The 14,313-nt window shown below is 41.0% G+C and overlaps 1 long non-coding RNA gene across 2 annotated transcripts; it reads right to left on the reverse strand.

Moving 5' to 3' along the window:
- Positions 1-750: 750 nt before the first annotated feature.
- On the reverse strand, positions 751-13,393 carry LOC310676931. Of its 2 annotated transcripts, XR_014510802.1 has the most exons (4): positions 13,198-13,393; positions 7,212-7,381; positions 5,503-5,639; positions 751-4,715 (listed from the first exon to the last, which is right to left on the reverse strand). It is a non-coding gene; the product is annotated as an uncharacterized lncRNA (long non-coding RNA). The 2 variants fall into 2 exon arrangements; XR_014510801.1 differs by lacking the exon at positions 5,503-5,639.
- Positions 13,394-14,313: the final 920 nt, after the last annotated feature.

The following is a 14,313-nucleotide window of genomic DNA, read 5'->3' on the forward strand; positions in this document are numbered from 1 at the left end:
TGTCATTAAAATAATCATTTCCGATCAAAACAATTATTTGACAAGGCATTTTACCCCACCAACTTCTTCTAAAATGCTCCACACAAGCGTACATGTGAACAAAAACGTAAAAAAAGACATGTGGCCATAGCTCAAAAACTTGACCTGATTGAGCAAAACCAATGTGATTTTTGGATTCAGCGCATCAGATTCGTCCGAAATCAGCTGAAAAAACGCAGACAACAAATTTGTTGTTGACCAGTGTTATTAATGGTTGTTTTAAAGTTCTTGCCCTGGAATCATTTGAAGAAGGATCAGTTGTAGAGATGCTAAATCAATAAACCAGCCCCAGGTTTGCAGATAAATGGAAATAAATATCATTTGGAAGCTTCAGACCTCGCTTTGTCATCATATTTCATTGTAGTGGAGCAACTGTCCACCTGCAGAAAATAGTTTGTTTCAAAGTAGCCACACAAAAAAGTCAATTTGAGGGCTTTAGCCTTTACATTTTTTCGAGAGGCAGACTATGGGCCATCTGATGACACCTTCTTCAGGTTGGCACCTGAATTGGTTCTTTCAAAACAATTATCAACTTTTGAAGGTTTAAAGAGCATTTTCTACAGTGTCCCTGCAGTATGTGCCTTGTTGCATGCTGCCGAATGTAAACAGTAAGGTTCATTAGATGCAGCATTCAGTTAATCTTGCCATTATGACACATGCTCATCTGGATTTGTAACAGAAGACATGTTTTAACCCAGAGAAAAGATGTACTTTTAAGGTGATAAGAGACTTTATTGTCATAACAAAATAATCCTCAATAAACCTGGGTATTTTCATGTCTCTCTTTAATATACAGAGATCCATACTCCTGGCGTGATGATGCAAATTACTGAAAGATGATATAGTAAATTCTGATGTATACATTAAAATGCAATACCTGTGACTCCAGAAGAGCCTTTAAGCTCTTTCCAGTCTCTAGCATGCATTCTAAAATACTTTATAAATCCACATTAAACTGACAAGCCAAAGAGATTTTACACTGATGTGGGGCTTTTTCCTTATTGGAATTATTCAAGCTACTGTGTTTTGAAAATAGGAATAGCTTGATACATGTCAATAAACGGGACAATTTATTGTCCCTCACCTCCCAATGCTAAACAGAGGAACCACAATGGAGGATTGACTTGAATCTTGAATCAGCATCTTTTATGCATGTCATTGTCACCTATACTTACACCTACAGCGTTGAGCTTTGTGGGGTTGGGGCTTGTACCCTTCATTGTGTCAGATAAGGTAATAATCTGAGCATTATCTAAATATAGGGGTTTGTCTTTAATCATCTCACCAGCTCAACTGTTTTATCTGAATCTCCCTCCTGAACAGATAAATCTAAATTGCACATTTTCTAAACCGCTTAGCTTAAGGGCAAATCTTGCAGGTATCCTCAAATGACTGTCTTGAATCTTTTGCACCTGTCTAGCACCATCTACTGTAACTTATTATATTGTCTTCAGTTTCTGTGGCAGCATGCTTATGATTGTTTCAAGATCCCACATAGTGTTGCTAACACTTCGTAAAAAGTGTGAAGTTTGTATTTGCTCACACAAGGGTAAAATAAAAGCTAAATGGCAAGTGTGTTCATCTTTTAGAAAAGGCAGTATGCATTCTGTATACTGTGGGCTGCTGTAGATTTGAGGCACCTTAATCTTCTGCATTGCCTCTTCTACAGACCTCTGGAAATCTGTAGGCTATGTACCATTGTCCGTATAAGAGTTTATTTCCCTCTTCGTCTTCAACCCAATTCACATGCTTAGTCCTCACATGGGACTTTATTACTGCAGATTTTCTGAAATATGACATTTGAAATTTGCTGACACATGAACATTGCTGAAGATATCATAAGCCAAGAGACTTTCACGTGGGGTAGTATCAGACATAGCTTTCTGTGAGCACTGACAAGCAGCTGATTCTGCAGAGAGCTGTGCAGGGCACTTTGAGGCCCCAACAGTCACCTGGCAATTGGTGCTTGCAGAGAGGAAGAGCTTTGAAGCCCCAGCAATCAACTGATTATTGGGGCTTCCAAGTGCCACATACAACACAGGGTTTTGCAAGTGTTGCCAACCAGCCGATAGGCAGTGCCTGCAGCTCCCTTTTTGGCACAACCATATATTTACCTGCCCCACACCTGACAACATATATGGCATCAGGTGGAGGGCATGTGCTTGTGGCTTGGCCGAAACAGCCTTATGCCCCAATGGGGGTGCCTGATGGGCCTAATCAGATCTGTGGGCTGGAGGTTCCCTAATATATCTACTCAGATTTAAGTTGTACTGAATTGAAAGGAGCTTGCTTCCAGGTAAACAGGGTTAGGATTGTGGCCTTATTTGGTTACTAAATCACAGATAAGTAGCTGGTTTGTCCATTAACATGCAAGCAGGAAAGCCAACCAAGATGCTTCATTAGGTCATAATGCAAACTTCAAGGACCCTAATGAAGGAGTAAATATTATTTTCAAAAGGATCAAATGAGTTCATGGAAGATAGCTATTAGCCATGATTACGCTGGGAACAGACAGTGAATGAGCTGTTGCCTTCATACTTGGGTATATGTCTGGCCATTGTTGCATATAGAATGCTGAACTAGATGGTTCAGTTCAGGAAATGCACTCTAATGTTCTTTTTGATTTTTACATTGCCCATTCTGCTATAGCAAAACATATGCAAGGCTGTTCAGCATGCAGTGAGAGAGTGGGAGGTTGTGATTTTGAAACGTAATGTTGTATATTTGGGCAGGTTCATATCCTCTACTTTCTATCATCTTCTGGCTAGGTAGCTTCCTCTTCTCTTGGAGAGATGCAGGATGAATTTGCTTAGATTTTATCAGGACAAGCGACTAGTTTTGATGTGATGTTTTTAATCCAGAGGCATGATTTCAAAAAGTATAGAGGAAGAAATAAGCATTTGCACTTCCCACTATGACTGACATCTCTAGTACCAAGTATAGAGATCTCATTTGATAGGCATGCCTAAAAATGCTTTAGGAAATGAACAAGTAGCAGTGTGCATTTTCTTTTGTTTATATGAGCCGAGGAAGGATGGATGAGAAACTGATGGATGAGAAATTGATGGATATGTCCATTCTGGCTACTCGCTGCTTCTTATTTTTCCATTTTCAAGTTCTTCACTTTTGTGCATGAGTTTGCAAATTTCCAATGAGCATTTTAGTACAAATTTCTCCTAACATACACATTTTGAAGCAGTTTTTGTAATATATGCATTTTTGTGCACATTATTTGCTTGGAGAACTGCATCACAAAAATTGGAGAAGTGTGAATTTTAAAGGATAGCTGTGCTTTGGTTCAATGCCATTTCAGAAAGTGTGAAATGGGTAGGTTCATACTGAGATCCAAATCAAACCAAATATCTCCTCCATGGTAAAATGTTACATTATATGCACCCTAGCCATAAATGTATTATAATATGGATAAAGAGGACTTTTTGAAGATACCATCACTTACAGAGGCCTGTTTGATGGCCATGCATGATGGTGGAATGTGCTGCTTTCAGATCTACGGTCGGTCCAACTCCCTACTTTCTCTGCTTTTACCAAAGATGTGATGCCACATCTTTTTAATTTCGCCTTTTGCATTTTCCCTAGTATTGCTGCTTGTAATGTACTTCATGATGCTCTGTTGATTTAACTGTGTTTATAATGCTGTTGTCTTGAATGTATTTATTTGCAGTATACTACTTTGGTTGGTTTACAGAAGGGTGGCAAAACTTGTTGTTGTTGTTGTTGTTGTTGTTGTTGTATCCTCACTATTCACTAAAGATGCTGTTCAGAATCAGAAGCTTCTTGAACTAGACAATTTATAGAACACAGCTTGCTTACTTTGGCAAACTCTGGTACTACCTAAATAGGAACACATCTTTCAGTGGCAGATTAGCTTTGCTAAGACTACTCAGCCAGTCTTACATAAAAGGCTCACCTGTCTTTGCCCAGATTTGTAGAACAGGTTGCATGAGAGCCCCTTTTTCTAAGGCACAGGCTATGCATTTTTCATTATGATCCCACAAGTAAGCCTTACGATTATTTACTTGCCCATTCAGGCATGGTAATTAATTTGCTTCACAGTATATAGAGTATTATTAGCTCTTGTGATCACTGCTATGGTGGGCAAGTAGGTTCATCCAGCAAATAACCATGATTTTCAAAGGCGGCCAAGGAAGCATCTTACTGTGGTCCCAATGGTGCTTCTGGGTGTCCCAGAAAGAACGACAGTATGCACATGCTACAACCAAATATACGCAGGTTTTCTGCCACTGCAGTGTTTTATAGCTGTCAGTGGATTTATCCTACAGTCCCAGCGTTCAGTAAAAGATGTCTGGAGGAGATTGAAGACCACTCTTCCCAGGATTACCTTGCATTTGCTAGTTTAAAAATTATTGCAGCAGCATTTTTCATTTGTATGCATGGAGAGAACCTGGATTTGCTGTAAATTTGTATTTCAAAGCTGATTTCTTTGTCCAACATCATTGGGAGTTTACATTCCTTGTCCCATACCCACCCCAGACATGGGAGATGCTGAGGAAATTGAAATAAACATGAAATAAAAACATAATTTTGTTCAGGTGGGTAATAAATCAGATGGAGAAATAGTTTTGCATGGGAAATGGAAAACATATGTTGTATTCCTTGAGCTTCATCCTTTTTAGTTTGCCGCTTATATGGTGAATCTGATGAAGGAAAACAAGAATATATATCACAAAGAAAATAATGCAAGCACAGGTGCTCCTGTTCTAAACCTTTCAAATGGGCAGGAAAAAGAGGGGTGTGGGTGTGACATTGAAAAATAGTGTATGAAATTTTTATAGCCATCTTAGCTGTAAAAATAGCCATCCTGAAATGGCAACTGCCTAGGGTCAAATGCATAGCCTCTTTTTGTTCCTGGAATGTATATTGAAACAATTCTTGCCTATTCTCTGATTTCTCTTTGAACTAAATCTACCTATCCTGCCAAAATCTGAATCAATGTCACAGCAGCAGAGGCTAACTTTATTTACCCATGCCTCGCCAGTCAATTTCCATTCCTTACACACACACACACACACACACACACACCAGTCTTTGAAGGGCTAAACCAGATGTGACAGAGTTCAGGATCTTTTTTCCTCAGACCTCAGTGTTTGTTTGTTTAATTTAAAGCAGTCTTGGAAGGCTGTGACTGGGGAGTTAAAGACCAGTGGAAAGAGGTTGCTTAGGCTTTCCACTGTCTGCATTTGTCTGCTAAGAATTCCCCTCCCCAAGCAACTTAAGTAATTGTCTTGCAAGGGTCACTGCTGGCAAAAAGGATCCACCCCACTGTAAGAAAAGAACTTCTGAAAGTAAGACAGAAATGAGTAAAGCATAAATGTTGGCATGTCTACAGCCATTTCAAACGTGTCTGTGTAGAATACCAAGACAGAACACAGTCAAACATCACAACACTTTTTTAAAAGAAGGATAGATCATGGGTATAGTCACCTAGGGACCCAGGTGGAAGTGGTGGTGCCATGGATCCCTTTTTTGGCAGCCAGGTCAGGGCCAGCTTCCTGTGTGAGGGGAGGCAGACTCAGTTGGCCTTCAGGCAATGGTTTTTCCACCTGTCTTGCCCAAGGAACCTTTAGAAGGGAATTGTTGCCATGGGCATTATGTTTACAGTGGTACCTCGGGTTACATACGCTTCAGGTTACAGACTCTGCTAACCCAGAAATAGTGCTTCAGGTTAAGAACTTTGCTTCAGGGTGAGAACAGAAATCGTGCTCCAGCGGCACGGCAGCAGCAGGAGGCCCCATTAGCTAAAGTGCTGCTTCAGGTTAAGAACAGTTTCAGGTTAAGTACGGACCTCTGGAACGAATTAAGTACTTAACCTGAGGTACCGCTGTATGTGTATTCTAATGAGCTGAACAGAGTGAAAGCTTATGAGTCATGGGGGTGTGGAGAGTGTGTGTATGACCTTAACAGTGCTTAGTTTATTTTTTGGTTATGTTGTTAATATTGTTTTATAGATTATAAATGCTGTATTGATTTGTCATATATAACTTTTGCTTTAATTGTGATGTTCAGCTTTCTGGGGAGTAGATTGGTAGGGTGCTGAGAAATCTTTAAAAATCACAAAACTACACTCTCAGGAAGCTTTAGGGAAAACTTTCGTTCTGGAAGTTAAAGCGTATAATCTCAGACATGGGTGTGAGGCAGCATGGTGTGACTGTCGTGAAGGGACCTTGCATTTCTAAATTTGCCACCACACTACTGGGACAGATCAACCAGAAAGGTGTGACAAGCCTTCTGCTGATTGGAGCAGACAGGAGACACGAAGAAGTTAACCATACAAATTTACCAGCAGATAGGTTGTCAACAATGGGTGGTTGCTACACTATTTCTCCTTTTCATCTAATACTAAGGAAGCCATTATGAGTTGGATGAGGGCTAGCAAATGGCGACAATAAAGCAGACAATACAAAGGTTCTCCTGGTCAGCAGGGAGATGGACTCAGAATAGGGATCAGTTCTTTTTGAGATGGGATAATACTCCCCCCTCCTGTCCTTCAGCACTAAAGACTCTTCCACTGGTACTAAAAAAAAAAAACTTCCAGGGCATGTGGCACCCACAAGAGGACCTCGCTTGATGACCTAAAGGCTTGAACATGATGATCTTGGAAAAGGAGGTCTCACAGGGAAGCAGATCCCAGGCTGTTCAGGGCTTTACACTTCAACAGCAAAACCTTAAATTAATCAGAAAGCACATTTTAAAATGTTAATTAAGACAAGTACTTAAAAAACTGCAGATGGCAGGTGCTTCCTTAGAAAAGGCATTCCCTCTTCTCTCTCCCACAGGAGCAAATGCTTCTTTTGAGATGGTGACTGTGGTGACACATGCATGTATCATCTGAAAACAATGAAAGTCTGCCTTTTTCTTAATACCTATTGCTTTAAGTCATATGCAAATTTATATCAATTTGATTAATTAATCACTTTAAATTCGTTTGATTAATTGACTAAGGTTTCTTAATTGGGTGATGGCCCTGCTTGCAATGGTGTGAAATCTTTATATATATATACAAAAAAATAAATTGTAGGAAGCTTTGCACGTGAGCAGTCTTCAAATTACTATTTTTCCAAGCCTGTGAAAATATTGTTCTTCAACGTGTGGGTAATGAAAATGCTGTGGGGAAATGGCTTTTGACAACTCACCATGGTAAAAACACAGCACCAGTTCATGCGCTTGAGGCCAGTTGCAATGCCCTGGTCAGGGTGATGACACAACAGGAACTTTTCCCTGACTTAGAGGAGGGCACGCCAGACACAGAGGAGGAACGTTGAACCATTTTAAAGAGAACGGCAGTTGTGACTGTTGGAGATGGCTGAGGGAAGAAAAAAAACATAAGAAAGAAGTTTACAGAAGCAAAAGCAGGAGAAAGAAGAGCACTGCTGCGATGGGCCAAAGACCCATTGAGTCCAGCATCCTCTTTCCCACAGTGACCACTGCCATTTAGATACAAGTGGAAAGCCCACGAGCAGGGCATGTTCCCTAGCAAGTGGTGTTTAGAAACATAGGCTGCAGAAACCAGTGTATTTGTCTAATTCTCTCTTAAAGCTGTCAAAGGTAGAGGCAGCAACCACATCTTGTGGCGACAAATTCCACAAATTATCCTGAAAAGTCAATGGGCAAGATAGAGAAGAAAAGGAAGGCAATGACTAAAAATGAAAGGCTGAGCAGCAGCCAGCCCAGCACAAACAACAGCCAAGGTATCCAGAGGCGGAGAGAGTATGTAGGAGAGAGACTGGGTCTAGGAACATAAGCAGATCCCTGATGGATCAAGGTCAGCATCAGAGTGGCCAATCAGATGGCCATGGGAAGCCTACAAGCAGAACATGAGCTTTTTAAAAAAGCAGCCTTCTCCCCACTTGTGATTTGCAGCAACTGGCATTCAGAGGCATACCACCACCAACAGTGGAGGTGGAGTGTAGCCATTGTGCCTTGTAGCTATTAATAGCCTTACCCGCCATGAATTTGTCTAATCCTCTTTTAAAGCTATCGCTGCTGGTGGCCATCACAAAACCATGTGGGAGCAAATTCCATTACAAAGCTACTCAGAATCTTGGCTCTAGTTATATAGCATTTGTGTGTAGGGAAGATATTTGATTTTTACTGTAAACCTATCCCTGCTCTGATGTTGTTAACTCAAGAAATATTATAGACATTATTATTAGTTTGGCTTACTTTAATAATGGCCCAGAGAGGGACTTTTCATGAATGCCAAACCCTTTTTTGGTATAAGTATCCCCCCTCTCAAAGTATTTTTTTTACAATAGGCTGCTCTTAGATGGGATGAACCTCCTGCCATAGCCTAAACTGCCCTATTGACCAGGACTCCTCTTCTCAGCCCAGTCCTAAGAAAAAAGTAAGCAAAGAGAGAAGCTTTGGGTTTTACTCTCCCAAAGCTCAGAAGGCAGAGTGTAGCAAAATCTTAGGAAATATCCCTATAATGCAGGGGTAGCTTTTACCAGTGTGGTGTAGTGGTTAAGAGCTGTGGGCTCGTAATCTGGTGAACTGGGTTCGCTTCCCTGCTCCTCCACATGCAGCTGCTGGGTGACCTTGGGCTGGTCACATTTCTCTGAAGTCTCTCAGTCCCACTCACCTCACAGAGTGTTTGTTGTGGGGGAGGAAGGGAAAGGAGAATGTTAGCCGCTTTGAGAATCCTTCGGGTAGGGATAAAGCGGGATATCAAATCCAAACTCTTCTTTACATCCATGCAGTTCTAAGAACATGGGGAAGCTTCTAGTGATAAATTGCATAAAATTACCTTCGAAAACTTAGAAAGCCAAATGCCAAAATACAAAGATTTTTATAGAGTGGGAAGGGGAAGACAAGAATTACATGCACAGATGAAGTAAGTAAATGTAATTCCGCTAGCTACATGTTACTTGCTTGAACAGATTTTTGAGTTTGGAGCGTGTGCAGAAAGTGGCCTTTATCTATTAGGTGGAGAAAAAGAAAAATCTTTAACATATTCCAAGAAAAATGTCACCTGCTGAATTTTGGCTCAGCTCTAATAAATACACAGTATGCTATTCACCACAATTATCCTCCCACCATAATATCCATTCTTGTGTGGTTTATAGAGGGCTTGTCCTGACTTAAGAAGGCTATGGCTCGTGTCCAGTTTTCTCCTAGAAAGACTCATCATACTTAGGGGGTTTAAGCCCATTCATTGGCCAATAATAATGTTCAGTTGAATATTATAGGCACAGCATACTCTTGATGCTTGGAACTCCCCTGTGACCCACCAGCTAAACTGGTTTGCAAAGTTACTCACCTCAGTGAACATTTGCTCTGAACTGCTGAGATTTCCCCATGCAGCTGAATAAATATAATTGGTAAGTGCACTTCTCTAGAGTACATTACATTTTGTTCCTCTTTTCTGACGTCTTGCTCTCTGAAGCATGGGGTGGGGCTGCACAGTGAAGGACTTTCACAAAATAAAATAAATGACAGTAATGCAAGCTACAGAGAGGCTCCAAGTGAGAGAAAGTCTGCAATGCTCTTTGAAATGAAGGGAGATTTCTGCATTTAGTTGAATGAAAGAATGTGTATGCTTTACCACTGAAAAATGTGAAATTTTGAAGTATGGTAGTCTAGGAAGCTGTGTTTTTTTACCCATGTAGTTTTAAATAAAAAATGAGCATCCATTCTAGCAACTGGAGAAGCCCTATGGTTCAGTACTTCCATGATGCTGAGCGGCATTAACCTAGGACCATAAAATCACTCAGGAAGGCACTGAATAAAAATGAATGCCTAGCAGAAAAGAACCAAGATTAGAAGATTCATGGGAAGGAGGCAACTGAGTTTGCACTCAGTCCTGCTGGAGTTCATAAAAGGACTAGAGTATGTATTATGTACATCAGGGTTGGTATCCTGCAGTAGCAAAACATGAATGTGGCAACTGACTTCTACTGTGCTACTGACTTCCCTTGTGGGTTTAGCTAAGTCACTTTAAATTAATTTCCAAATTGGGCAGACAAGGTTTTCCAGTGAATCATGTTTTTGTTTCAGAGTTCCTTTGGCTCTCATTGCAACTTGTATTATCACATGTTAGAAAGGAAAGGATGGGGATTTACTGGGCTAAGGCAGCAGCAGAAATGAAGCAGTGGGGTGGGGTGGCTGGGGAGGAGCTCAGCATGCCCTGGGGTGTCGGTGGAAAGAAGTTTTTGAGATGGAAAAACAATTAGGCTGACTCTCATAACCCTCTGTAGATTTGTTTAGATCTTTCTGCCATGTGTTGAAGTGTTAATGTAAGAAACTATCTCTCAGTCTGTGAAAAAGGAAGCACCTAGAGCCTTGGGGTGGAGTCAGGACATGTGTTGACTGAGAAGGCCTGATACTTAAGCTGATCTAACTTTATTTGGAAAGCAGTGAAGATAGAGGTGAATACCTAGCAAAGTAGAATGCCATGGTTAAAGTCACAGGAGCCAACTCCTAGGGACCGAGCCCCCACAAAATTGATGATCATCGTCCTTCAAATGGTGTGTGTGCACCGTGTCTTGTGATCAATTATGCGGGGCAGGGCTTACCTTGCTCCACCCCCAATATTTTATTCAAGTTGGCACCTCTGGTTAAAGGTCACAGGGTAAAGCACAAGCTGCAGTATGAGCTAACATTGCTTTCTTTTCCTGTCCATCTGGGCTGATACATAGCAATGGAAGAGAGATTAAACATCTATACACATCCATTCCTAGCGGAGAAACTATAATAACTCACCCAAAGCTATGGGTCCTACTCATAATACAAGTGATAAAAATTGATTATCCATTCCTACTTGTTTCATGGGCCATGGCTGTTTTTTCACTGGGATCATAAGTTGGTTTATACAGAGGGAGCTAAAATTATTTAAGCAGCAGAGTTGAAGCAGAGTATATGCTGCCCATAATGATGATCTCAGGCAGTTGCAAGGAGTAACTTTTGATCTATGGAAGCAGTCCTGATCAAGGCTCATTTGATTTTAAAGAGAGAGTTGCAAAGCTCTTCCTGTGTGCTGACACAGCTGCAGCAGGGTTTTTGTTGTGTGTTTTTTTGCCATCTTTCAGTGGTGATGCTGTCAGAACAGGACTTTGGGCTGGAAGTCCAGGGCCACACTTCTTCAAGCAAAAAATATGTATCAGGACCTTTCCAAAAGATGTGGAGGGATTCTTATAGGAATAGGTCTAGACTACTTACAATCTCCAAAATCAAGATCAGAACTTTAATGACGCCTAGAAGCTAGTACAGTTTATATACATAGATCTAGTGTTGTAAAGTTCTAATATCTCAATTTTAGTACAAGGTGGACTGACATATTCTGCACCAGCTGCAGCATTAGAGTAGCTGGGGCAGGGGTAGCCACTGGGGATGTGTGATTTGGAGGCAGGGAAAGGACTAAGCAGAATAACCCACTCCCTCCACTCCCCCTGCTGCTTCCAAAAGCTGCTTTTCCCATTCTAAATGGGCCATGGGGAATAATGGTGTATTGCTACCATGGTATGTAGGAAGTTTTAAGAAGTTGGGTTTGAATGCCTCTATCTCCTTTCTTCCTGTGTCTTGACTCTGGCATGGAAAGAATGGTGCTTACTGTGTGAGAGAAATTAGTGACTGCCGTTATTCAAGCCAGCTTAATTATCTGCACGAATTAAGAACTAAATACTGAACTATTAGAATATAGAAATACTCCTAAATAAATATTTTTTTGCCAGTGGTGGGGACAAGCAATGAAAGGTGCCTATCCATAATTCTATGTGCATATGATATTCAAAAATACACTGCAGAGCCCTGGACAGAGTTGCCCACTCCACACACAGGTCACCCTTGTAGCTGTGTCTTCAACTTGAACTGCTAACTTGGGGCATCAGAGGCAAGTATTACCTGATTCTTGCAGATCACATCACTGTGAAAGGGACCACTACAGGGGCCAGTTGTATAATTCGTAGCCCTAGCCTTAAAAGTTTCAAAACAGTGCTTCTGAAATTACACTTCTTTGTGTCTGGTCCTCCAATGGGTTATGCAACATCAGGCAGGATACAAAGGGGGGGGGACCCCATCATATTGATAATAAAATTATAATGAACCAAAGAGCCAGATTTTCCAGGGTTTTCAGCTTGCTGAGAGTTAGAAATGAGGTAATGGGGAGGGCAGGTAGGGACCTGGAGGATGCAATAAGAGTCAGATGCAATGGGGGGGGAGAGTGGTTGCGGGGGAATAGATGCTCAGCAGGTATTTATGGGCACAGATGATCTACGTTTAGAATGAATTCAATTCATGAAGTCTGATATGTTGCCTAAAGCGAAATTATAATTATTTTCCTCCAATGAGTAGTAGGGGGAAAGAGGGTGGGGAATAGGTATGATAAATTGGTGGAACCATTTTTTCCAAGTACTGAGAAGACCATAATATCAAAAGCCAATTAAGTTTTTACCCTTGGATTTCAGCCTAAGAACTTGGACCAAGCCCTTTTCAAAGCATTTCAAGTACTAAATGGTGTCCATTAATGTTTGATGGAACAATCACATTTCTGATATATATTTAAGAAGGTGAAGTGATGGGCATTACAAAGTCTAAAAGGAGCACATGATAGAAAGAGGGCTTTTTATTTTTAAAAAACCCCGTAATTAAGACTTTGTAATAATGCCATCCATGTGCCCATGAATAAGAAATCTGAATTGTGTACAAACAGAAATTCCAAAATGTAGCACAGAAACAAGAAGTGAAAAATGGCACCATTTTGCCATCTAGTGTAGAAGGTTGATACTACAAGTTAGTATTAAATGCTGTGTGCAATTAATTCCCACACAGTATCTTGAAAGCTTTAATTCCCTACTGCTACCTAGTATTCATTTTACTGATGAAGATTTTAATGGGAAGCAGAGAGTTTCATTGTATAGCGAAAATTACAGGAAGTGCAATTTCCCCCTCCCCACCGCTTACATCCATGTGCAAATAAGGAAGCCACGATAAATATTTGATGGCTAATGGCTGTACAACCGCCATCTTATAAACCTTATCTTACTTGCAAGTGGTTCCACATTTTAGTGGTGAGGGAGGAAGAAGTCATCTGTGCAGCTTTGTGACTCATTTGAAAACCCTCTATTTAGCTCATCAGACACTTCCTAAAAGAGGCTGTTAATAGCCGTATTTAGTCTTACTCACATGTCAGACCATCGCTGAGGAGCCATTCCCCTGTCATGCGCTATTCACACCTGGCACTTGTATGTTCACCATGAATATCTGCAGGAAAGGAGCCTCTGTAGGTACACCTGTACTTGCAAAGGCTTTCGTGCAATCTGGTTCCCTGCTTTACATGCAAAGGCTCTGCCTCTGCAAGCATTCACGACGCATGCACAGGTGCCAGGTTGGGGCTGTGCAATGCTACTCAGTTCAGCTTGCCTGACACACTGTTCTAACACATAAGTGAAACATCCGAATAGGGCTATTGTCACTCACCAACATATTTTGGTACAGAGCCGAAACTGATGGAACACCCTCCTTGAGATGAGGCTGAAACTGCATTCCAGTTCCTCATTTAAACGTTTGAAACAACTGTACGAGGTGCTTAAATAAGGAATGGAAATCTGTATGCTCTTGCACCCCAAAGTAAGCTTGGGCTACCTCATCTCATGCAATTTGATAATCTGGAGACTCTTCTGTTCAAGAAGACCAAGTGTTTTCCCCAGTGAAAAGTGCTGTTTCTGTGCCAGACACTTGAATGCATGATGACCAAAAGCCACAGTTACAAAGGTTCATGCTGAGGGGATGAGTGCTTAATTTGCTTATTTGCAGGGGTACCCAGAATAATATGGATCTGGATGGTTCAAAAATACAATGCTCTGGTTAAGGGAACCCAAATTTGATGTGTATGATACATCATTATACGAGCACTAAGTCCCCTTTTGGATCCATTTTACATTTAAAGCACATGGCTTCTCCCAAATAATTCTGGGATCTGTAGTTCCTGCATCACAGTACTACAGTTTCCAGCACCCTTAACAAATTGCATTTCCCAGGATTCCTTAGGAGAAGTCATGTGCTTTAAATGTATGTTCCATATGCTTTAAATAATTGATGTGGACAGTGTTAGAAACTGAGATATGAAAGCTAGGAGCTAAATGGCACCTTAAACCTAGGCTATGGGCACAACAACGGAATGTCTAGGTGCACTTTTTTATAACAAGAATGCAAAGCTGAAAATGAATGAACTGCAGCTAAAATATTATGTTCACTTTTCACATGCTCTAGTCCTTCCCCTGTCCACCCCCCTAATATTCT

Source organism: Podarcis tiliguerta (genome assembly GCF_965153285.1).
Source record: "Podarcis tiliguerta genome assembly, chromosome: 4".
NCBI lineage: Eukaryota > Metazoa > Chordata > Lepidosauria > Squamata > Lacertidae > Podarcis > Podarcis tiliguerta.